Here is a 25,363-nt window from a genome sequence, read left to right as displayed (position 1 = left end):
TGATAGCTAAATTCGATAATATCCATGCCTTTTTCCAGGTCTTTGATAAAAATGTCAAAATAGCATAGGATCAAATACAAATCCCTGGAGCCCTCTACTAGTGAACTCCTTCCCATTTGTCATCAAAACATTAATAACTATTCTTTTGAGTCCAGTTATTCAACTAATTCAAATTAATTTATGTGTACTGTTCTTAGTTTATATTTCTCCACCATGTCTACATGGCAAAAAGACTTTGCCAAATGCTTTGTTAAAATCTATGTAAAATCATTATCTTGATCCATACATCTAGAAATGTTGTGTGTATGGGGGTGGGGGGAGAAAATTAGGTTAGTCTGACACGATCTACTCTCAATGAAGTCATGTTGGCTATTAGTGATTATCACTTTCTTCTCTAGATGTTCATTCATTATCACTTTAAAAACACCTGCTAGAATTTTTCAGGTCCTGAAGCATATTCATTGGCCTTCAATTCACACACACACACACACACACACACACACACACACACACACTCACACACACACACAGTCACACACACACACACACAGTCACACACACACACACACCTCTCTTCTCTAATTTGGAAAACTATGGCTTCATTTGTCCTTTTTCAATTCTCTGAGTCCCTTCCCATTCATTCTCCATGAATTGTCCAAGATTCCTGGTAGCAGTTAGTAATCACATTCCACAGTTCAGTTAATATTCAGAGATGTAGTTTATGTAGACATAATGACTTGAATTCATCAAGGACAGTCAGCTAAGTCCTCTCTTACTGACTTTCTAAACTTAACTTCAGAATGAACTTTCTATTAGTCATTTTTATTCTGTATTTTTTTTAGCCCAACAATTCTCATCTTTAATAAAGGGAATAAAAGCTCTGTCTTTTGTCAATTATTCATTCATCATTCCTTTCACCTTAAACAATTATCCTATTTCTTTCTTCAATACTTCTATTTTCTACAATATAGAAAAAAATCATTGTCAATAACTTTCCTTGCCAGCTTCAATTCATTTTGATCTTTAACTCTGCTAAAATGATCCTTTTCTTCTTCTATGTTTTAAAAATCTAAATGGGTTGATGAGATACTTGTATGACTACATTGCTCTCTTTAGACAATTATCTTTTTCTCCTTTTTGGAAATATTTCTTTTTATGGCTTATTTTTCTTTTTTTCCACATCACAAATTACAAAATTGAGTGGTCCCTCTTTCTTTCTTTCTTTCTTTCTTTCTTTCTTTCTTTCTTTCTTTCTTTCTTTCTTTCTTTCTTTCTTTATTCTTTCTTTCTTTCTTTCTTTCTTTCTTTCTTTCTTTCTTTCTTCCTTCCTTCCTTCCTTCCTTCCATTCTTTCTTTCTTTCTTTCTTTCTTTCTTTCTTTCTTTCTTTCTTTCTTTCTTTCTTTCTTTCTTTCTTTCTTTCTTTCTTTCTTTCTTTCTTTCTCCCTTTCTTTCTCCCTTTCTTTCTCTCTTTCTTTCTCTCTTTCTTTCTTTCTCTCTTTCTTTCTTTAGCAGTATCTTTTTTATTGAAGCTTTTTATTTTCAAAACATATACAAGGATAATTTTTCACCATTGACCCTTGCAAAACCTTGTGTTTCAATTTCCCCCCTTTTCCCCAACCCCTCTCCTAGATGACAAATAATCCAACATATATTAATCATGGTAAAAAATATATGTAAATCTAATATGGACATATGTGTTTATATAATTATCTTGCTGTGAAAGAAGAATCGGATCAAAAAGGGAAAAAGTGACAAAGAAAATAAAATTCAAGCAAACAACAAAAAAGTGAAAATGCCATGTTATGATCACACTCAGGTCCCACAGTCCTCTCTCTGAGTGTAGATAGATCTCTTCATCACAAGATTATTGGAACTAGCCTGAATTGTCTTATTGTTGAAAAGAGCCACATCCATCAGAATTGATCATCGTATAATTTTGCCATGTACAATGAAGTCCTGGTTCTACTCATTTCACTCAGCATCAGTTCATGTAACTCTCCAGACCTCTCTAAAATCATCCTGCTGATCGATTCTTATAGAACAATAATATGGAATGGTTCCTTTCACCCAAGATTCCCATTATTGCTACCCCAGACTTCAATTTCTCCTTGATGGTAAGGACCAGGTCCAAAACAACAGCTTCTTTTGATGCTTATTTCATATTTTGAAGAATAAAATTATCACTAAATCAAGAAAAAAAAATTCTATACTGCTTCTGATAGACAAAGAGTGTTGGTGGATATTTGGATAATTGAATGCCTCTTCATGTCTATAGCATGTCTTTGCATTATTCTTATGAAACTATTTCACAAATTTCACAAACTCCTTATTCGTATTTTCTCTCTTTGCTGGGGAGATCTATGATACACTCCCATGATAATATTTCATCATCTCTGCCTCTGATCTTCACTTGAATGCTTTCTGCAATGCTTTCTTCATTTCCTGAATTTCCTCAAATGAGCAATCATATATCTAGAACTGGTAGGGACCTCAGAAACCATCTATTTGAAATCTCTTATTATAAAATAAAGAAACTAAGGCACACATATAGGGAGCCTCATCTTTCTCAAGTACCTGTCCAACCATATCACCTCTCCCAATTCATTCAACCATTGAATAAACTCCATGGTTCACTATAATTTCAAGAATGAAAAATAATTCAACTTCCTTCGTAACCTGCTACTGTTCCAGTCTTTAGACATTTTAATTCCTCACCCAACCATATACTCTACTATCCAGTGATTCCAGCCTTTTTGTCCTTCAAATAAGACATCTTCTCTCCTAACTTTTCACTTTCACTGGCTCTCCCCCATGCCTGGAATTCTCTCCCATTGTCTTTCCTCCTGTTTTTTCTGTTTTTTCTTTGTCCCAGCTAAAATCCCAACTTCTGCAAGGAGCTTTTCTGGATCCCCCTTAATGCTTAGTACCTTCCCTCTGATAAGTACCTCCAATTGATCCTGTTTAAACTTTGTAAATAGTTTTTTGCATGTTGTCTTTGAAAATAGACTAAATGATTTTTGGAAGAGGGATTGATTATATTTTGCCATTCTTTGCATCCCTAATGCTTAGAGGTGTTCCTGGTATGTAACAAGCATTAATAAATGCTTGTTGACCTGACTTTTCAGAAAGCTGGCTTTTCATGATCCTCAGAAACATAAACCCCAAGACTTCTGCCTTCTATCTATTTTATATTGCCATGGGAAAGAGTCCCGATAATTCAAACTTTGAGTTTTCTTTGATGAGCAATCAAGTTCATAAATAATGTAATTAGTTAATAAAGGAATAACACAATTCAGTGATCTGGTCATGCTGAATATGATCAATAAGAATCAGGTCATACTAGCTCTCTTTGGCTCTCTTAGGGCAAAGCTGATGCTTCTGGGCTTGTACCCAAATTTCAGTACAGAGCTAGTTTGCTATGACACAAATTTAATTGAATCATCTATGAGATCATTCACAAAATTACAGAAGATGAAAGCTGAAAAGGCACTCAGAGACCATTGGTTCAACTCATATAGGAAAGAACTCTGCTGTATAATATACTTAACCAATGGTTATGTGTCTCTATTCTAAGGATTTTTGTCTTTTTGTTATGTCACAGACCCCATCTGACAATCTGATGAAACTCATGGATCCTTCCTCAGGATAATGGAGTAAGTGTAAAAAGTAAAATGTGTAAGATTACAGAAGAAAAATGATTATGTAAAAACAGAGCTATCGGGGCATTTAGGTGGCAGAGTGAATAGAACATTGGATCTGAGTTCAAATTTGACTTCATAACTTACTTCAGTTATCAAAAATATATTTTTTAATATTCATGGACTTCAGGTAAGAAATTCTATTTGAAAATCTCCAGTGAAGGGAAATACTACCAACTCATTCCATATACCAGTTCAACCTACTTTTGGATATCTTTGATTGATAGGAAACTTTTCTTGACATCAAGCTAAAATTTTCCTCTTTGCAACTTAAAAATTGTCACCTGTATGGCCCTCTGGAGCCAAACAAACACATCTGGTCACTCCTCCAGGTGACAGCTCTTCAAATACTTGAAGATAACTTTCTGGTCTCTCTGGGGCTTCTTTTCTCCCGGCTAAACTTCTCTGTTCCTTTAACCCAAGCTTCATAAAATACAGGATCAAGACCCTTCCTTATCTTGATTATTCTTTTCTAGAAAACCTCCACTTTTTTGACATTCTTCTTAAAGGTGTTTGGATTGGAAGACAACTCTAGAAGCAGTTAAGGGGTGCAGTGGATAGATCTCAGGGCCTGGAGTCAGGGGGAAACCTGAGTTCAAATCCCTGAAGCCTCAGACTGTTACTAGTTGTATGACCCTGGGAAAGTCAATTAAATTCTATCTACCTCAATTTCCTCAACCATAAAATGAGAGTAATTAATAGCACTTTTTTTTTTTTTTTTTTTTAACGGATCTAAAGCAGATCTAAGATCTGAAGATCTGAAGCAGATATAAAGTCAACACTTTTTTAGGTCAGGTTCAGTTTGAGGACAAAATGAGGTACTTCTAAGTCATTAAACAGTTAACAAAAAGATCTACTTTCCCTAATACAGCAAGGATATTTCAGTGTTGGTAGAACCAACTTCCCTTACTTCAGTATGGAAATGCTTCTGGTCAGTAGATCTTCAGAGTAGAGGATGGCAACTCACAGGATGCACGATACCCACCAGGTCTGGAGGCTCAGACTCCTTGTGGCTGGGACATTTTTATGACTAGGTGACCAAACAAGGACTACGGCCAGTCAATTCCTGAAACCAAGCTGTGTCTTATTTACGGAAAACTAATCTCTGTCATAGGAGGAAGGGAGAAGGGTGGACCTAACTATAAATAATGTGTGTATGTGTATGTGATTACTATGTAGATAATGTGCAACAAAAATGCATCTTTCTAGGTGTGGCTTGAAGAAAAACATGAATTAATAGTTCTAGAGTCTCCTGTACCACCACCCTTCTTTAAGGCACACTTTGATTCCTGACAGGAGGGGAAGCAAGAGATTGGAGGGAGTCATCAACTCAGACACTCTACTCCTTCTAGGAAAGGGGCTACTGGGCTAGAATTATATTTATCTATCTCTCCAAATATTGCTATTTTAGAGGAAATAAGCTTAGATTCAAATTTTGCTTCTGAGTGCTATCTCTGAAGAGGGAAAGAGTACCCCAAGCTATATATCCAAGACTTGATTCCTTTCCCATCAGATGCCCTTACACAAAGATTACATTTAATCAATAGTAAATAATCCCAATTATCTAAACTGATGGAAAGCAGAAATCAGAAAAATAATACAGATGGGACAGCTAGGTGGCGAAGGGGATAGAGCACCAGCTATGAAATCAGGAGGATCTGAGTTCAAATTTGACCTCAGATACTAGCTGTGTCTGACCTAGCTGTGTGACCCTGGGCAAGTCACTTGATCCCAATTGCCTCAGCCAAAAAAAAAAAAAATTTTTTTAAAGTAATACAGATAAGAATGTACTAGATTATGCACAAAGTGAATATGCTCTCCCACTGGGAACAAGATTTCTCAGCTCTAACAGAGAGTCTCAGATCTTACTTAAGAGGAAAGATCTTGATATTTCTAGTGTAGTAAATTGGAGAAAGGAATATGATTAAGGTATTTATTCCTCTATATGTTGACTTCTTCCCAGAGTTTTCTCATCAGCCCTGAAGTCAGGAGGACCCGAGTTCAAATCTGGTCTCAGACACTTAACACTTCCTAGCTGTGTGACTCTGGGCAAGTCACTTAACCCCAGCCTCAGGAAAAAAAACAAAAAACAAAACAAAACAAAAAAAAAAAAAAAACAAATAGTCTTTGATATTTCCAATAGATTTGGGGGTGGAAAATCTGCATCCAGAGACAGAACTGTGGAATCTGAATGTGGATTAAAGTATAGCACTTTCACCTTTGTTTGTTTTCTTCTTTCTCGTTGGTTTTTCCTTTCTGTTCTGATTTTTCTTACAAATTTGACAAATACGGAAATATGTTTTTAAAAATAGTCTTTGAGCTCAGACATCTAACCACTTCTGAACTCTTCTGATTCCACTGTTACCTATTCCAAATGTCTCCATACTCTCCATGAAAATGATGCAAGATACTTGACCAAGAATTTTGCTCAAATCTAAGGAATGCTATGCACAGCATTCCCTTTAATTTACTAGTTTAGCAAAACTGTCCAAAAAAAAAAAAAAAAAAAAAAGGAAATGACATCTGGCATAGCCTCTTCTTCATGAAACCATCATTTTGTAATTACTTTGTAATCACTCTTTCCCCTATTTGTCAAATGTATCTTTAATGAGCCATTCTAGAAATTTTTGTCTCTTTCTTAAAGTTGAGTTCATGACTTCTCTATCAGGAAGTGAGTACCATGCTTTGTCATAGGTTCTCTGAAAATGTAATTGGGAATGACTCTAATCAGAGTTCTTAAATCTTTCAATTGTTTTTCTCCATTATTTTGTCATATAATTTCTGGTTCTGCTTACTTCATCACTGTGAATCAGTTCATACTTCACAAGGATTTTTTCAGTTATTTCTAATGACAGAATAATATTCCATTATACTTATTTATCAAAATTTCTTCAGCTGCTCCCTAATTGATGGGCATCCTCTTAGATTGCAAGGTTTCATTTTTCTGTCCCCACCCCATTTTTAATCCATGTTTCTGAATCTTTTTGTTGGTGACTTGATTTTGCTTGTTATAATACCTCTCTGGTATTATCATCTCTCATAATAACAATGATGATTATAAGTAGCATTTAAAATAATGTTTTAATGTTTGCAATGTGTATATATGTCATTTCACTTGACCCACACAACCCTGTGAGGTGCCTTCCTTATTATTCTTGTTTTACAAAGGAGTTTGAGCAAGAGTAAATGACTAGCACAAAGTCACCCAAGCTAGTAAGTGTCTGAAAAAGAATTTGAATTCAGGTCTTGCTCATTCTATAAGTCTAGCTCTTTATCCACTCTACCACCTATCTGCTTCTCTCCTCCCTCTCTCCACCTTTTCCCCCCGGGAATTAGATGTGTTTTTACACTGAATTGTGATGTGTGTATGTTGTGAGCACTTGTGCACTGGCACACACACACATAGTTGCAAACTTATAAATATCATGCATGCATACATACTTAACCCTCCTTTGTTCCAAGGTGTCATGCCGCATCTGTAGTTTTCATCACGAAATTTTTATTTTTTTTTATTATTTTAATAGTTTTTATTTGCCAGATATATGCATGGGTAATTTTACAATATTGACAATTGCCAAACTTTTTGTTCTAATTTTTCCCCTCCTTTACCACCCCCTCCCCCAGATCATCATGAAATTTTTAGGTCATAGAATTAGAGTTAGAAGAGACGTTAAAGGCAATTCCAATTGACTTGTGATGAGACATCTACATCCAGAGAGAGAACTATGGAGATTCAATGTGGAACAAAGCACAGTATTTTCACCTTTGTTATTGTTGTTATTTGCTTGTTGGTGGTGGGTTTTTTTTTTTCTTGTGCATTTTTCCCTTTTGATCTGATTTTTCTAGCACAGCATGATAAATATGGAAATATATTTAGAAAAATAGCACATGTTTTGTGCAGAAATGTTTGTAGCAGCACTTTTTGGGGTGGCAAAAAATGGAAAATAAGTGAAAGCCCATAAGTTGAGGATTGACTGTATAAAGTATGTTCTGTTTAAGTAATAGAATATTATTGTTCCATAAAAAATGACAAACAGGCTGATTTTAGAAATATCTGGAAAGATTTAAATGAACTAATTCTGAGCAAAGCAAACAGAACCAAAAAAACATTGTACACAGCAACAGCAAGATTGTGTGATGATCAACTATGACAGACTTGCTTCTCAGGAGTTCAATGATTTAAGGCAATCCCAATAAACTTTGGATGGAAAATGCAATCCAAATACAGAGAGAGAACTATAAAGACTGAATATGAATTAATACATGCTCTGTTCACTTTTTTCTTTTTCTTCTGTTTTCTTTTCTTATAGGTTTTTTTCCCTTTTGTTCTGATTTTTCTCTCCCAACATGATTCATAAGGAAATATGTAAAAGAAAAATGAATATACATGTATAACAAAAAAAAATGTTGTTTTTATATGTAACTGGAGAAAATAAAAATTTTAAGATTTTTTTTTAAAAAGTATTGCACATGTTTAACATAAATTGGATTTCTTGAAATCTGGAGGACAAAGGGAGAAAAATTTGGAACACAAGGTTTTGCAAAAATGAATGTTGAAAATTATCTTTACATGTCTTTGGAAAAATAAAATATTGTTAATTTTTTTTTTTTTTAAAAGAAGAGACTTTAGAGACCATCTAATCTGATCCCTTTATCTTCCAGATAAAGAAACTAAGGCCCAAAGAGATTAATTGACTTGCCCAAAGTTTCACTGGGAATAAGATGAAGAAGGCAAGATATGAATCCAGATCTTCTGACTCCAAATCCAGAGTTCTTTTGGCCACATTATGCACATGTCTTACATGAGCTGAGTCTTACAGAGCTAGAAAGAATCTTAGAGATCATCTGCCTTTCATTTTAGAAATAAGGAAACTGAGTCCCAATGAGGTAAAATGACTTGTTAAATTTCACTTTGCCACTTTAGTCGATGGCCAAAAAAAAAAAGGAACTAGAAATGAGGAGTGGAGGGAACCCTGAATTTGAAGAACCAGAAATTCAAATCCCAGCTCTGCTACTTGCTGCCAATGTGATATTGGTCAAATCTCTTCCTCTCTGGTTTCCTGTTAGCTCTACTATGAAATGACAGTTGAAGAGGAAATAGAACTGGATCTCTTAGGTCCTTTTCAGTTCCAAATCCTATGGTCCCAGAGTTCTTGTCAAATATGTGACATTCCTTTGTTGTAATGAGTATGCTGATAATGTGTATATTTGTCCTTTTGCCCAGTTCCATCCAACATCTGAAATCAGGCTTTTGCCTAAATCAAGGAACCTTCTGAGAAACAATACCAGGAAACTCTGGCCGACCTGTGTATTTTGGTCACAGAAAAAACCTAGGGACAAAGTATGAATGAACCACTGGACTGATCATTATTCCTGGGCAGATAACTGAAACCCAAATAACAATGACTGCATTCTCACCTGCAGAGCCACCATAGTATCTACTCATGCAAAATTCTGCATTTTTTGCATGGGGGGTTTTGGGGACTACTGAACGTTTTTAGCAACTTCTTCAGAAAGAGTTTTACTTCTTTTCAGCACCCCAGATGGTGTTACCTTCTGCATTTCGGGGAGTAGCCTCTATTCTCTAGGGACTCAGATTGTCACGTTAGTCACATGGGAAATGTTCCCACAGGCCTCCCTCTGAGAACTCTAGGAACAGGAGCTAGTTAATGATTACAATAGACTTTTATAATATTCATTTCTCTGAAAGTCAAAAAATCAAAACCAATCTGTCTAGCATCAACCAGGCTTATGAACTTGGAATAGAGTTGGCCAAAGTGACTTTTGTGGTTCAAGAGGCCAAGAGGTATAGAGAATAGCAAGCCAAAAGGACTGACTTTAAGTTCTTCCTCTGACACATATCAGTTGTTGACCTTTCAGCGTCTCTAGGAAACACTCTAAGATCTGAGTTACACACAAGTTGCTGATGTGCGTTGGTGGGTGGTTCTTCACATTAGTAGCTTTAATAATGGTTGTAAATCACAGCCCCTCATCTCAAATCCTCAAATGAAACTGTAATCTCACTGATTTGAATGTTCCCCTTTATTGCACAGATCAAAGTTTGTTCATGTCTACGCATCCTGTGAGGCTCTTTATAAGCAAACTTCTAGAAACTAAACTAATATCTAGGTGGTGCAGTGGATCAAGTGCTGGCCCTAAAGTCAGGAAAAATCCATCTTCCTGAGTTCAAAACCAGCCTGAGTTACTTATTAGCTAAGTGAAATGTTTTCTCATCTGTAAAATGAGCTATAGAAAGAAATAGCAAACCACTTCAGTATCTCTGCCAAGAAAATTCCAAATAGAGTCATAAAGAGTTGGAAACAACTGAAAAATACCCAACCAAATACAATGGGGCAGGGAAAGAACTAAATAAGATTAAAATTTACCATTTTCTCTTGATGTAAGGAGATAAATAGTTTTCAAAAGAAGAACTGCAAGACCATAGGAATACATACTCCAAAGCATTAATAATAATAAGAGAAATGCAAATTAAAACAACTCTAAATCCTCACACCTTCTCAAAGGTGACCAAAAAAAAAAGGAACAAGTATGTACAATGTTGGAGGGACTGTGAGAAGTTGAGGACACAAGTGAGAAGTTGAGGACACAATTCACATTTGGTGAAGGATAAATTGATGTAATTTTTTTCTGTAGCAATGTGGAGTTATGAAAAAAAAAAAAAGTACCTAAACTAATGCAACTTTTCAGTATCAAATTTGAAATCTTACAAAAAAAAAAAAAATGACTAAGCTGTTCATTCTTTGACTAAACACAAGACCTACCTAAACCCCAAGAAGGTCAAAGATAGATCAAATATCTACCAAAATATTTATGCAGAATTTTTACTTTTTGTTTTTGTTTTCCTTTGATTTTTTGTGATAGCGAAGAATTAAAAGTCTATAGGTGCCCATTCAAACTGGGGTGAGTGAACTCTGCAAAGTGCAGTAAAAAAAAAAATGAAAAAGATGAGGAATATCAAATGAACCAGGGAAAAATCTCTATGAATTGAATAAGAATAAGTTAAGCCGAAAGAGAAGAAAATAGATATAATGACCACAACAATGAGAGTGAAGAGAATCATCAAAAGGAAGTCAGACTGAGTAATGGAAAAACTAGTAATGATCCCTGAGGAGAGATAGTGAAACATACTTTCCTCCTCTAGGCAGAGGTGTGGAACTACTCAAGCAAAAGACTACATAAATTCTTGGCTTAGGTCAGTTGTTTTTATTTAATTTTATTATTTTATTAATTATTAATTATTTATTAATTATTTAATATTTTATTGTTTTTATTTAATTCTTTTTCTTTGTTAAAGAGTGAGTTCAGTTGAGGAAGAGAAAGGAATTCCCAAAATAAGTATAATGTGGGGGGAGGGTGGTGTGTGAGGGAAAACATCCAAAGAGTGAACAAAAAAGAGATTAATAACAAAAATAAATACTAAGACAAAAACTGTAGTCAAAGATTTAATCTCTACTTAGCCAAAATCCAGACATTAAAATGAATCACTTCTCTTTTTCCCAGATATAAGCTAATTTTTTTTTTCAATCATTCAACAAATATTGAGCAACTACTGTGTATACAACACAGTGGGAGAAACAAAGAAAGATATTGTCATCATTGACAATAGTGTGAATTCAATGTCCTCATGACAATTCCAGTATATTAAGTACATTTTATATGCCAGGTACTATGAAATGTATTCATGTGAAAAATACAGTAAAAATATTTGTGTCAGAATTGTGACATTTGTGTCATATAAATGTGACATTTATATAATGCATCAAAATTTATAAAGCCTTATTCATCTTTTTTGGTCTCTGGTACACTATTCTTTATGGTGAATACTAAAGGGGTATTATTGTTTCTATTTGCAAATGAAGGAGCTGAGGGTCAAATAGAATTAAACGACTTGCCTATAATCATATTACTTGCAAATCAAGAATGGAGAATTTAAACCCAGGCCTCTCCTTACTTCAAGTCAACAGCCTTTCCCAGAAGGCTAAGATGTTTTGATGAACCAGTGATTCATCCGTGTGATTATTTTCCAATTCCCTCCACTCTTTCTTATCCTGTGCCTGTTTTCTTTTTCTTTTTTTAATAGGATTTTTAAAATTAATTTTATAATTATAACATTTTTTGACAGTACATATGCATAGGTAATTTTTTACAACATTATCCCTTGTACTCCCTTAGAAGACATACCCAACATGGTAAGCATTTAAATGAACTGTTGTTGCTTTTGGCTTTGTTTGTATTCCTAAAGCTTAGAATAGTATCTGGTACATAGTAAGCAATTGATAAGTGCTATTTGATTGACTAAGTGACTAAACATTTCTTAGGTTATCTCTTCAAATAAGAAATGGTTAATGGAGTATCTGGCCTTGAAGTCAAAAATGACTAAGTTCAGATGTTTGATACAAACTGATGGCCCATGGGACTATGGGTAAGTCACTTGACTTTCCATTATCTCAGAGTACTTTCTAATACTATATGCTAAAGACAAGTTGCTGATTTCCATTGGTGGAAAAAAGTTTACATATGAAGAGAATTACCTGGACAGAAAAACTCACAGTCCCAGAGAAGGAGGAGGAGGAAAAAGAGGAGGAGAAAGAGGAAGAGGAGAAGGAGGAAGAGGAGGACAATGACCAAAAGGAGGAGGAACAGGAAGACAGGAAAAGGAGGAGGAGGACCAGGAGAAGTAGGTGGTAGCTTAGGACAAATAATGAATCCTCTCAAATAGTTGTATTATTCAAAGTCACACTTCATATTTCATAATCGATTATCACATTTTTTCATAATTACAACTTCAAATAGTGTGAATTCAAATACAGATCATTTCATAGGATTCATTATTTGTATTAACTGGGGCCTAGGTATATAAGCTTTGCTTAGACAATGGGAAAACATGGACACAGTTAACAAATGCTGAGCCTATTCTAAGAATACTTAAGTTTTACTTATATTTAACTTATTACTAAACTTGTTTAAAACATATCTATGAAAAATCAAAATTTCATTGCAATTATTGAATTATCAAAAATATACTAAATAGAAGGTTTTTTTTAGGTTTTTTTTTTTTGTATGTTATAAGTTAGAGATAAATGAGACTTGACCTACATGTTTCCCCATGATATTTGGGGAAAGTAGGAATAGGAGGAAGAGGGTGAAGTGATACAATACTTATTTCCATATAAATTAACCCAAACTATATTCTAATAAATTAGCACAATGTTTTATACATAAAATCATAGATTCAGAACTGAAAGGAATTCCAAGGTCATGTAGTTAATCCAATTTTACATCTTTGTGTATGTACTTTATCTACGCAGTAGAATGTAAGTTTCCAGAAGACATTTATTTCTGGTTTTGCGTCCCCTATACACCAGATACTTGATAACTGTTCATTGAATTGTTGAATTTGTAACAATCCTTATTGTCTTTTCAGATGAAAATATTTGACTCAAGAATCTAAAATCTAAAATCCACATGTTTATTGGTCATAAAGATTAAGAACTTTGTACTCTCTGCCATATCTACAAAATTATATCTACATGTATAGGCAATACACACATTTCTTTATGTTTGCATTCTCTTTGGTTTTTATTAACTTGCTCTGAAGACATTGTAGCTGCTGGTACATCTTATCTTTATGTCTTGGTCTTCTATAACAGAAAATGTTGCCCTCCTATAGACATAATGCTAGTCCATTTCAAGACCTTATCATCTCAAACTTGGATTATTACAACAGCTTCCTAATTATTATATATTGCCAATTTCTGTCTACTCTAATTCATCATGCATATCACCATCGAAAAATCTTTCTAAAATACAACTCTGGTGCTATCATTCCCCTACTTATAAATCCTAAATAGCTCCCCATTGCCTGTTTATGCACAAAGTCTAAAGTCAGACTGATATTTAAAGTTCTTCACAATTTGGCCCAAGTCTATCTTTCTGTTCTATCTTTCTATACTTTGTGCCTTTTCTCTTTATGTAAATGTCACTATAGTGAAACATTTACTAATGTAAATATGTTTATATTGTCCTAGTACAGTGTATATAATGCAACATTTACTAATGTTGAATTGTAGCGGTCTTTATGTGTAACAATCATGAGAAGCTCCCATTTGTATCATTGTTATTTGTATGCTTATCTTCTTTCTATTAGACTATACACACTTTAATGATGGGGGTCAAAAACATATATATATATATATATATAAATCTCTGATCAATTTTTGCCAAAGTCTAATAATTGTCATCTTTTCCTTTTGTAGTGAGTACAATGATTTTGTTGTTGGCAGGAATTTATAATAAATCTAAAATTCTATTTTTAACCACCTCCATCTAACTCCTTTAGTCAGGCCCCAAAGTTGATTTGTATGGCAACCAGGGTCATTTTTGGAGTTGAGAGGAAGACATCCCACCTCCCCATGGTTACTTTGCTGTTTTACTAAGTAGAATTAATTCACAGGTTGTTTTGGAAAAAATGAAAATTAGTAACGAGTGATATAATAAGAATTTAAAGAAATAAAGTAAGTTAAGGGGCAGCTAGGTGGCGCAGTGGATAGAGCACCACCCAGAAGTCAGGAGGACTTGAGTTCAAATCTGATCTCAGACACTTAACATTTCCTAGCTGTGTGAGCTTGGGCAAGTCACTTCACCTCAATCGTCTGAGAAAGGAAGGAAGGAAGGAAGGAAGGAAGGAAGGAAGGAAGGAAGGAAGGAAGGAAGGAAGGAAGGAAGGAAGGAAGGAAGGAAGGAAGGAAGGAAGGAAGGAAGGAAGGAAGGAAGGAAGGAAGGAATTAAGGAAGGAAGGAAGGAAGGAAGGAAGGAAGGAAGGAAGGAAGGAAGGAAGGAAGGATGTGTTCCATGTATACATGTTTTCTGACATAGATGTGTTTTACCTTTCAAATATATTTTTCCACTCTGTGCGAAAACAATTTTTAAAATTCATTTTACTTCAAATTTGAGTTCCAAATTCTTTCCTTCTCTCCTTTTTCTCCCCCTCCACAAGAAATCAAGAAATTTGATATAGATTATGCCTGTGCAGTCATATTAGATATAAGAAAAAAAAAGAAGAAAAGAAACCCAAGAAAAAAATAATTTTTTAAAGATTTTTTTAAAAACTGTAAAGTAATGTTATTGTGTTCTCCTGTTTCTGTTAACTTCATTTTGTATCAGTTCATATACATATTCCCAGGTTTTCCTGAAAGCATCCTGCTCTTCATTTTTTTTTTTTTTTATAGTACAATGGTATTCCATCACAATCATATCCCACAATTTGTTCAGCCATTCTTCAATCATTGGGCATCCTCTCAATTTCTAATTCTTTGCCACCACAAAAAGAGCTATTATAAATATTTTTGTGTACATATTGTTGGATCAAAGGGTATTCACAGTTGTATAGCCCTTTGAACATAGTTTCGAATTGCTCTCCTGAATAGTTCCACCATAGATTTTTTTCTGGCCATAATTGTTCCCCCTTTGTGTGTCCTTCCCACTCAGTGATGTAGTAAATTGAACCCATGGAAAATTGTACTCTGTTTTATAAAAGGGGTCTTTTTTTTCCCTCATTTTACTATGCTGTATAAATATCTTTTATTTGAACTGTGTTCTTGGAGTGGCTAATAAAAGACATACACTGGTGGGAGCTCACATATTTGTATAGATAGTACCACACCCATCATGTGCTTTGAACCTCTGCAGTATTACTACTGATGTCTTCTGGTAATGTCCTCTGCTCAGCCGAGTCCTCCAGTTTCTGTCTTTTTTCTATTATACTTTCTCTACTGGACATCTTCATTGTTAGGTGTTGTAACATACACAGGGTCCTATGTGTAAGTAGGGCTCCAAAAGTTACATTTTCTTTATAACTTTGTACAAGTGGATTCAACTGAATTGTCCAGTCTAATAAGCTGGTCTGTAACTTCATGATCCAAACTGTATTATGGAATGGGAAAATCCAATCTGTGTCAACATAATGTCAAAGTATGTACAATGCGTGAGGTCAGGAAGTGTTTATTTATTTATTTTTTTCTGAGGCTCAAGTGACTTTCCCAGGTCACACAGCTAGGAAGTGTTAAGTGTCTGAGACCAGATTTGAACTCTGGTCCTCCTGAGTTCAAGGCTGGTGCTCTATCCACTGCGCCACCTAGCTGCCCCTACATCAGTGTTTATCAAGTGTTTATCTATGAGTACATAGAATATTAGGGTAAAATGGGCTCAAACGTTAGAAAGCTCACAGCTCCTGCTTGCTTGACATCTTTTTTTTTTTCTCCCATTCCTGCAGTCTTTAAGAAATTCTCCTTATTAGGAATGTAGTTTCTTAGTTGGCTTCTTATTAATTCTTTCCCTAGTTCTTGATACAAGTCTAGCTCCCCACCATTCTGAATATACCAATAGAGTCCTGAAGGAAAATCAACATACTTTGGATTTGAAAACTCCCTCCAATCAAAGGGAAGGGAAGAGAAGACCTGGCCAATGCCAAAGTCCAAACATCTCCTTCCTCCCTTCTCCCAAAGTGATTCTGCTTTAGGGATATTCTAAAAAGCCACAATTGCTTCAATTTCTAGATTTCAATTCCATTTCATTTTAAAAGATAATTTATGAATGATTCCTGGGGCATGGCCAAATTTCCTCCTCCAATCCAAATGCAATTCTTGTGCAATTCATTCAGGTTCAAAGACCTTTTATCACTTAGTCGAAGGCCTATGAAGGATTAATTAACTGAAACACTCACACCTAGTTAAGATATCAAGGCTTAAGTGAGTTGAGGTAGTTTCCATCCCATCCTTACAAATACCTTCAGTTTTTGCACTTCAAGAAGTTGAATCAAGCTTCAGATTTGATCCTACAATTAGGATATATAACCACCAGGTGGCATTGATCCCTCAGTCTGACCCGTAAGATTTATGACACAAGTATGATTTTACTAAAAATAGAATAATATTCCTACATAGCAAAAACATTAAAAAATCAGATCTTCCATTAAAACAGCTGAATCTAAATAATATTATGAAACACTATTACCAAATGCTTTTAAAATATAAGTATATAGATAGGGTGAATTTTTTAAGGAAATAAACAATTTTAGAATGATTTGGTAGTTTTAAATCTTTACCTTATCTATCATACTAATCTTGCCCTTGTCCTCACACTTAAGTGGTCCCTCCCAACTGAAATCTGGAGAGATTGTTTACAGAATTATTATTATTACTAGTTATGATAATAGAGTGGGTCTAGACTTATGATTTCATAGATTTAGGGAACTATCAGTTAAAGAAATTCCCATTACCAGTTTAGCAGCTTTTCTATAATAATAGAGAGTTATTAAGAGCACTGAGAAGTTAAATGACTTGCCCAGAGAACTATAAGCAGTAGGTATCAGAAGTGAGATTTACATCCAGGTCTTCCTATTTTAAGACCAATTGTCTATGCACTATACCATGAATAAGATTTACAAAGCTTTTACATAAATCATTTCACTATAGGTTAAGTGACTTACCTTTACTAATCTGTTAGAGTAAACCCTGAGGAATGACTAACCAAACTGTTTTTACTAGAATGTAATAGAATGTTACTGTAACCACCAAATATAAAGAATTCAGAAAAGCATAGAAAGACTTAAATGAACAGATGCAGAGTGAAATAAACAGAACCAAAGAAAACCATATACACAATGATTATGTTAATTTAAAGACTAAAGAACAACAAATAAAAACTAGTGCTGGGTAATGATGTTGCCTAAATTTAGTTCTAGAGAATAGTAGAGAAAATGTTTCCCTCCCTTAATTTCAGAGAAAGGGCAATGGGTCTGGAATATCCGATACACTGTCAGACAAGATGTTTGCTGAACTGATTTTCTTTCTTTTTTTATGTTATTCTTTATAACAAGGGATGTCTCTGTAGAGAAGACAAAGAAGGGAAAAGATATACTTAGAAATGAATGGGATGCTTAACCTATATTAGACTGCTTACTGTTTGGGGGAGGGGAGGAAGTAAGAGAGGGGGGAAAAAAAGTTCAGAACTCAAAATGTTATAAAAATGAAAGTTGAAAACTATCTTTAAATGTAATTTGAAAACCAAACATCTATTGGGGGGGAAGGAATAAATATGATGCAAGATCAAAAAAGAATAGCAATAAAAAGAAAAAAATTAAGAAAAAAAAATAAATCATCATTCTTTGATCTAATCCAATTAAATTTCCTTTCTACCTGAAGCCCAATTATGTAGACTTAATATCATGCCATGTATTTCAATTAATTCAGGACTAGAATCTAAGAATGCTAATTTCAGTTGTCTTCCTAATGTATTATATAACTTGATCCAAGTGTTCTCAGAACCAAAGTGTTTATTTAGATAGTCTGTCTCTGTGATTTTGAGTATATCCTTTTAACTAGATCTCTATCTTCATAAAATAAGGTGATTGATCTAGCTAATTTCTAAAGTACCTTTCTGCTCCAATGTTCTCATCCTAGAATTCTATGATGGCTTTACATGCAATTAAGAATGACAAAAATAAATTACTTTGATCTTTGGATACTATGTGATAATTTCTTTGGGATGTTTATATGCTTCTAAAACATCTATGAACAGGGTAACTGTCAGTCAGTGAATGTTTAGTAATGTGTCAGGCACTATGCAAAGCATTGAGGTTAAAAAGAAAGGCAAAAGGCAGTCCTTGCCCTCAAAAAACTCATTCTCTTAGTGAGGAAGCAAATATAAAAAGAAGAGAGACTAGGAGAGTATGCAATAGTTCCAGATGCAATTTGTAATCCCTTTTACACCCCAGCAAGCTAAAGTTGATGCAAATAAAAATCTCTGGGGAAAGTTTTCAATTAAATTCTGTAAACATTGGTTAAGTACCTACTAAGTGCAAAGCACAGAAGATGGAATAAAGATAAATATTCAAAAAATTCAAATTGTGATAGGGGTAGATAAAAGGCATAAGCCAATATAATACAATTAAGAATTCAAGATATACAGATTGCTTGTTGTCTTTGGGAGAGAGGAAGGGAGGAATAAATTTGGAACTCAAAATCTTATAAAAGTAAATGATGAAATTATCTTTACATGTAATTAGGGAAAAAAATACTATTAAATGGAAGGAAAGATATAATCAGCCAAGAAGATATAAAAATCAACTCAAGAAATAGTTCTTTAAGTATCTATACTATGGCTAAACCCTAGTAATATAAAGAGCACTAAAAGAACTCAGTTCCTATCCTTAAGGAGATTACATTCTATGGTGGGGGAGATGATCAGAATTACATAAGTATAATAGAAAGTGAGGATAGAGAGGAGTAATAGAAACTGAAAGTAAAAAACAGGGGAAAATAGGGCAGATAAAATACAACTGGAGTCATAAGAAAAGGGTTCAATGATTCTGGAAAGTAGAACTAGGACTACATTGCAGTGAAGGTAAGGATTAGGGTTTGTAGTCAGAGGCATCCAATGAAGCTGACTCTAGGAGTTCTGTAGTGTAGAAAAGGGAGGAAATAGGATAATAGTTTTCAGGTATAGTAGCACCAAAGAAAGGGTTCTTACAAAGATGGTATAGAAGGAGCCTAAAGGCAAGGAGAGTTTAAAATTATCAAAACAAAACAAATTAACTTCTCAGAAAGGAAGAGTTGGGGATCAAGGGCACAAGTCAAGTTAGCCTTGATGAGGAGAAGGCTCACTCCTTCCTCTGAACAAAGAAGAAAGTGGATGAATTGAGAGCTTTTGAGATTGTGGAGAAGCTCAGGACATATAGCTCCTATCTTCTCATGGTAGGAATTTGTCATAATAACATTTATATGGCACTTTTAGATCTGCAGAATATTCTCCTAATGATATTTCCAAATGAGTAGGATGAGAACTTCTATGCTCAATTTAGAGATCAAGAAAAGAGATTCAGCTCTGTCCATATATGCAAAGCTAATACTTGTCAGACTTGGAGGTGGAACCCAAGCTTCCTGAGGGCAGTTATCTTTCTATTATACCTTCCAAAATGAAAGGATGGCCAAGAAGGAAAGAGGGCCCGGATGAAATTGGATAGCATGAATTTGTTAGAGGACCAAGTGGACAAGGTTTTTTTATATAGTAACTGAGAAGGGGAAAAGTGGGTACTAGGAATAGCCTGGGGTTGAAGACATTTCTCTAATCAAGTCAACTGTTTAATTTAGAAAATAAACTTTATGCTACTGGCTGATAAGTTTTAAGTAAAAATCAAGTGCTGATGGCAGTAGCTAGCCATTTGCACAACCCAAAGATCTCATTAATCTAACTTGGAATCATAGGGCATTAAACCCAAAAAACATCTCAGAGGTAACATTTAAGAAATGAAGGAAAGGCAGTGTAGCATGTTGGATAGACAACTGATCTTAGATCCAGGAAGACCTCCATTCAAATTCTGCCCTTGAGTGATAGTTAATCCTGGACAAATCACAATCTTTCAATGTGTCTGACAACTTTCTAAGACTGTCAGATGACCAGTGGGAGGAATTTCTTCACACAGAGATCTCTACAGAGATTAAATCACAAATAAGGATTGCATCACCCTAAATTTATAAGGCAGATATTATAAGGGTTATTGAAAAAGCATATGTGGGTGGTGATGTGTGTGTATGTATGAATCACACACACATGTATGAATACTATTTTCACATATGTATATACACACAAGTGTATACATACACATATACTTGTTTACATTTAAATTTTATCTAAAATTTAGATGCTAAGTAATTATGATGAACAATCTTAGCCCAAGAAAAAAAAAGATGAGGAAAAATACATTTTCCTCCTTTCCTTGGAGAAGTGGAAGAACATGGATATAGAACATTCCTTACATGGTTAGCCTGGGTCATTGTGTTCATTGATTTTATAAGGACAGTCACTCTGAGTTGGGAGAGGGAGGAGATACATATTCAGAAAGACTGTAGGGGAAAAAACAAAAGGTTTCAGAAAAAAAAAATTAATATACTTGGGATGGAAAATGCCATCCACATTCACAGAGAGAATATGGAGACTGAATGGAGACTTTCACCTTTTTCTGTTTGTTTTTTCTTTCTCATGTTTTTTTCCCCTTTTGTTCTTATATTTCTTTTACACCATGATAAATATGGGAATAAGCTTTTAAAAATAAAATAAATTAGTAGTTTTATCATTAATTCATCAATTGAGAGATCAAGTTTTAGAACAATGCAATAATGAGCAAAATATTTCAGTTGTTGCACTTATTCCTCCTTCCCAAGTAGCCCCTGAAAATGGGGATAGAGGAGATGATGAAGGAGAAGGAGGGAGGAAGGGGGGAATTAGATTACAGTAGTGGGAGTTCCAAGAGGAGACTTCAGAGTCATGAGTGTACTGGAAGGGAAACTCTCTTGGTTTTGGTCACCAACAAAGCTTTCAGAGAGCATTTTGAAAGCATGCATGCATGCATGAAGTAGGACCTCAGCAGCCACTATTGAGGATTTCTCAGCTAGATCGAAGGATCAATTAAAAGCACTTGTGAGACTGGGTTCTCGACTTCAGGGCTGGAAACAAAGATAACCTTTGGAGGAATGACGCACTCAGAATGGAAAGGGCTTTTCTGAATGTACCATTGGTCCAGTTTGGTCTCACCTTTTCATAACTATGATGCTCTGTGGAAAAAAGGAGGATTATTAAGCAGTTTAAATGATAATAAACATGAGATCGTTTATTTTATTTACTCTGACTTTTGTCATCTCGCCTTTTATTAAAACAGGATTTTAGAGCTTAGAGAGTCTCAAACTCATCAAGTCCAAGAGTTCATTGCCTAGAGCTCATGAATTTAATTTAGTTTTAATATGTTTAATATTTATTTTTAAAATATTTTGATAACTATTTATGAAAACAAAAAAACTCCAAAGCATATGGGGAATATATACTAGCTTTAGAATCTGAATACAGCTCTTTCTGTATTCCAGTGGAAAATAGGGATAATCAAATAACCAACCCGTAATTATAAAGCCTCTTTTCTGTGTCAGGAGTTGTGACCCTCCTCAAAGGGCTATGGGAGGCTCTAATGACAGAATTATGTAAATAATCTCATGAACCAGAAAGTGATATATGATGATCAGCTATTATTATCCATCAGTATCCTGAAGATTTGCATGAGCCCCAATCACTGAAGCTTGGGACAGGTGGGAGTCTACATTGACAAAATCTCCTTTTCTCTCTGCCCTTGGCCAAGAAAACCTTCTGGAATTGGGTCATACTCCTATTGTTTATTTAAATTCTTGATTCCCTTCCTACATGTCTTCTACTCTGTGTGCTGAGGGGACAGAAATAATGGAGTAGGAGGTCCAGGGTAGAGGAAAGCAAGAAATGCTTCTTAAAAGAGATGAGTTTTTATCTTGCCATCAAAGAATATTATAAACATGGATTGGAGGAGGAAGAAAAGGACGTTACACTTTGCCCTATTCATATAGTATGTTTCAGTTCAATAAACATTTAAGTGCTTATTTTGGAACTTCATGTATAGAAAGCTGGCTCCTAAGCCAGAAAAATCTAGATTCTGCCTCTGATTTATACTGGCTGTGTGATCCTGGATAAGTCACTTAAGCTAGAAATCCCTGGGCTAATCTATGAAGCAGATGCACAAACTTGGTATATCAACTTGGTCTTTAAAATGTTTTGTAACTAAATTTCAAGATAATTGATATTTTGAAGTTATAAGTGCTCTTTGTTATATATTTAAATATCTTGTTCTGAGGCATCCCTAAGCTTTGTTATTGTTACCTGTTTTTAGAGAGGGTTATTGAAGTGATGCTTCGACTCCAGAGTGAATTAGATTTAAGGAAGTTGCATAAAGGCATCAGCCTCCCTCTCTTTTCCAGAGTTATCAAAGTCCATTGGCAGGACAAAAGTCAAGACAACTGGAGATGACCTGGGATGCAGTAAACGACCTTGGTGTCTTCAGTGTCTGACAAAAAGCTCCACAGTGCCTGCTTCAGCAGCCTTCATGGCCATTGGAACAAATTCACCAAGGAAAGAATTCACATGTTTGGAAAAGATGCCCCCCCCAACTCACTGAAGGGTTTAAGACCTGTCAGTTACCCGTAACTTTGTTTAGCCCATCTGCTGTAAAGGTTTACCAAGGAGTGAATGCTGTGGGTCCTGCAGCTTTTTGGAGTCACAGGTGAAAGTCGAGTGCATGTGGACGCCAAAGGTGGATGAGCAACCTTTCTACCAGAGGTGCTAGTTTTCCTGAACATCCCAGACACCCCAGTCTCTATTAGATCGCCCAAGGATCATGACAAAATTGATTCAGAGCCCCTGCAGCCCGAGATTCTAAGTCACAGAAGAGATGAATTGATAGAGGGAGTTTACTTCTGGGGGAGTGTGTATATCAATAATATCATAGGGACAGTCCCTGACAGTGCTCTATGTTCCAGAGAAAAATCAAAACCACTAAGTGGTGCTATAGTGCACAGTGCACTGGACTGTGTCAGGAAGCCCTGAATTCAAATCCTGATTCAGACATTGAACCAGATATGTGATTCTAAAGAAGTCATTTTACCTCTGTCTACCTCGGTTTCCTCATCTGTAAAATGAAGATAATTTGCAAAATCCTCTGCAAATCTTAAAGTGCTATATAAATGTTAGAGAGCAGATAAGTGATAGCTAATTGGTACATTAGATAAAATACTGATCCTGGAATTAGAACGACTTATCAAATTCAAATCTAGCCTCAGACTAATGAAGTTTTTTGTTTTTGTTTTTTCTGATATTGTGCAATAGTATTCCATTACATTCATATACCACAGCTTGCTCAGCCATTGCCAGATTGCTCGGCAATCCCTCAATTGCCAGTATTCTGCTACAACAACAACAACAAAGGCTGCTATAAATGTTTTTGCCCTGTAGGTCTTTTTCACTTTTTTATGATGTCTTTGGGATGGTGTTGTTATATCATTATTGTTATTTTTATTCCCTCAAGAGACAATGCAACATGTCTACAGGTAAGAAAACACAAAGTAATTTTCAAGGAGACCTAACAATCTGGGAGGAGAAGTCAGGAAAGGCTCCTGGAAGAGATGACATTGAGCAGTACCTGAGGGGATGTCAGATAATAAGAAAAAGTGAAAAGTGAGCACTCCAGGCTTGGGAACAGCTTGTGCAAATACACAAAATTGGGAAACAATATTGGGTATAAGATAAAGTTGTAAGGCCATTGAGATTTCAAACTGAACTTACTAAATGTGTCTTAATTAATTCCTTTTCTCTAGTGAAAGAATAGGGACTGCACTTGGCATGGGGACACACACACACACAAACACAAGTGCTGCTTCTGCCAGTGGAGATCAGTGTAACTTTCAGCTCTCAAGAGCTGATAACTTTGGTAATATCTATTATCTGTCTTTGTTGGGGTTTTTTTGGTTCAGACCTGAGATTTTATCTCAAAAGGAGCTCATCAAAGGAAACTCCCTCTACCAACAAAGATAGGCAACCGTTTTGCAGTTTTCAGCCTGGTACAAGAAGGAGTTAAACAATTTGTCCAGAATCACATAGCTAATATGAATTGGAGATGGGACCTGAGTTGGGGGCTTCCTGAATCTGAGGTGGGCTCTATCTACTCAGCAAGGTTGTCTCTCTTTGCTGCTTAAAAAATGTTTATTCTTTGTAGCCTATTGGATCCTCTGGTGGATAATCTGTGGGAGAGCCTCGATAAGAATCATATAGGAAGTTGAACAGAGGAGTCACAATCAAGTGGATGAGATGGATTGAAGAAGTTTCATAATTAGTACTTTCACTTTTGTTTTCAAAAATAAAAATAATCCTCTCCCCAACTCCCCAATTTCCTAGCTTCCTCACTTCCATTAGCAATCAATTAGTCTCTAAATACATATGAATTACCTATTATGTATTAGGTACTGTGCTAAACACTGGACACAAAGACAAGCCAAGGTTGGTTCCTGCCCTCAAGGAACACACAATCTAATATATCCATTTCAAGCTCCCTCAAGTTTATTGGGCCAGAAATTTCTCAGGAAAATAATTAGAAAATGAAATCAAGCAGTGCGACATCTATTAGAATTTGCAGGGCATCACCCCAAATCACCTGCCTCCTTTATACTTATGTTCAGTGTCTTATATCCAGTCTAAGGTCCCACAACCTTTGACCCAGAGACAACCAAGGGAACCGAGAAGGTGATGTGAAAGGCACAAATACCAGTGACCTGTGACTTAGAGTCCTCCTTGAGGCAAATACTTGTTGGTGAATATGTATACCGAGCCAAAAACTTCAGATGAAGTATTCAACTCTTATCACTTATATTCTCCTGCCTCCCTTCTTTATTGTTTGGACAAATGCCTTGGAGTCAAGAAGTTAAGTGTTGCCTCAGACATATCAATCAATCAACAAGCTTTTAAGAGCCACGTACTAGGCTGGGCACTGAAGATACAAAACCAGAAATGAAATAGTTCCTGCTCTATTAACAGAAAATGCTTCGATAAGTATATCCAAAACAAATACAAGGTTCAGTCAGTTCTGCTATAAAGAGACATTTGTTTAGTAGTTTTTTAGTCATGTCCCCACTCTTCGTGACCTCATTTGAGGTTTTCTTAGAGATATAGGAGTGGTTTGCCACTTCTTTTTCTAGCTCGTTTTACAGATGAGGAAACTGAGGCAGATATGGTTAAGTGGCTTGCC

General features: G+C 35.3%; 1 long non-coding RNA gene across 1 annotated transcript; it reads left to right on the top strand.

The window, feature by feature from the left end:
- The first annotated feature begins 3,643 nt into the window (after positions 1-3,643).
- On the top strand, positions 3,644-24,500 carry LOC141553765 (uncharacterized). The gene is made up of 2 exons (XR_012485633.1): positions 3,644-3,829; positions 24,338-24,500. It is a non-coding gene; the product is annotated as an uncharacterized LOC141553765 (long non-coding RNA).
- Positions 24,501-25,363: the final 863 nt, after the last annotated feature.

Source organism: Sminthopsis crassicaudata, chromosome 2 (assembly GCF_048593235.1).
Source record: "Sminthopsis crassicaudata isolate SCR6 chromosome 2, ASM4859323v1, whole genome shotgun sequence".
In the NCBI taxonomy this organism is placed as follows: domain Eukaryota; kingdom Metazoa; phylum Chordata; class Mammalia; order Dasyuromorphia; family Dasyuridae; genus Sminthopsis; species Sminthopsis crassicaudata.
This window is presented reverse-complemented; position numbering and strand designations above follow the sequence as displayed.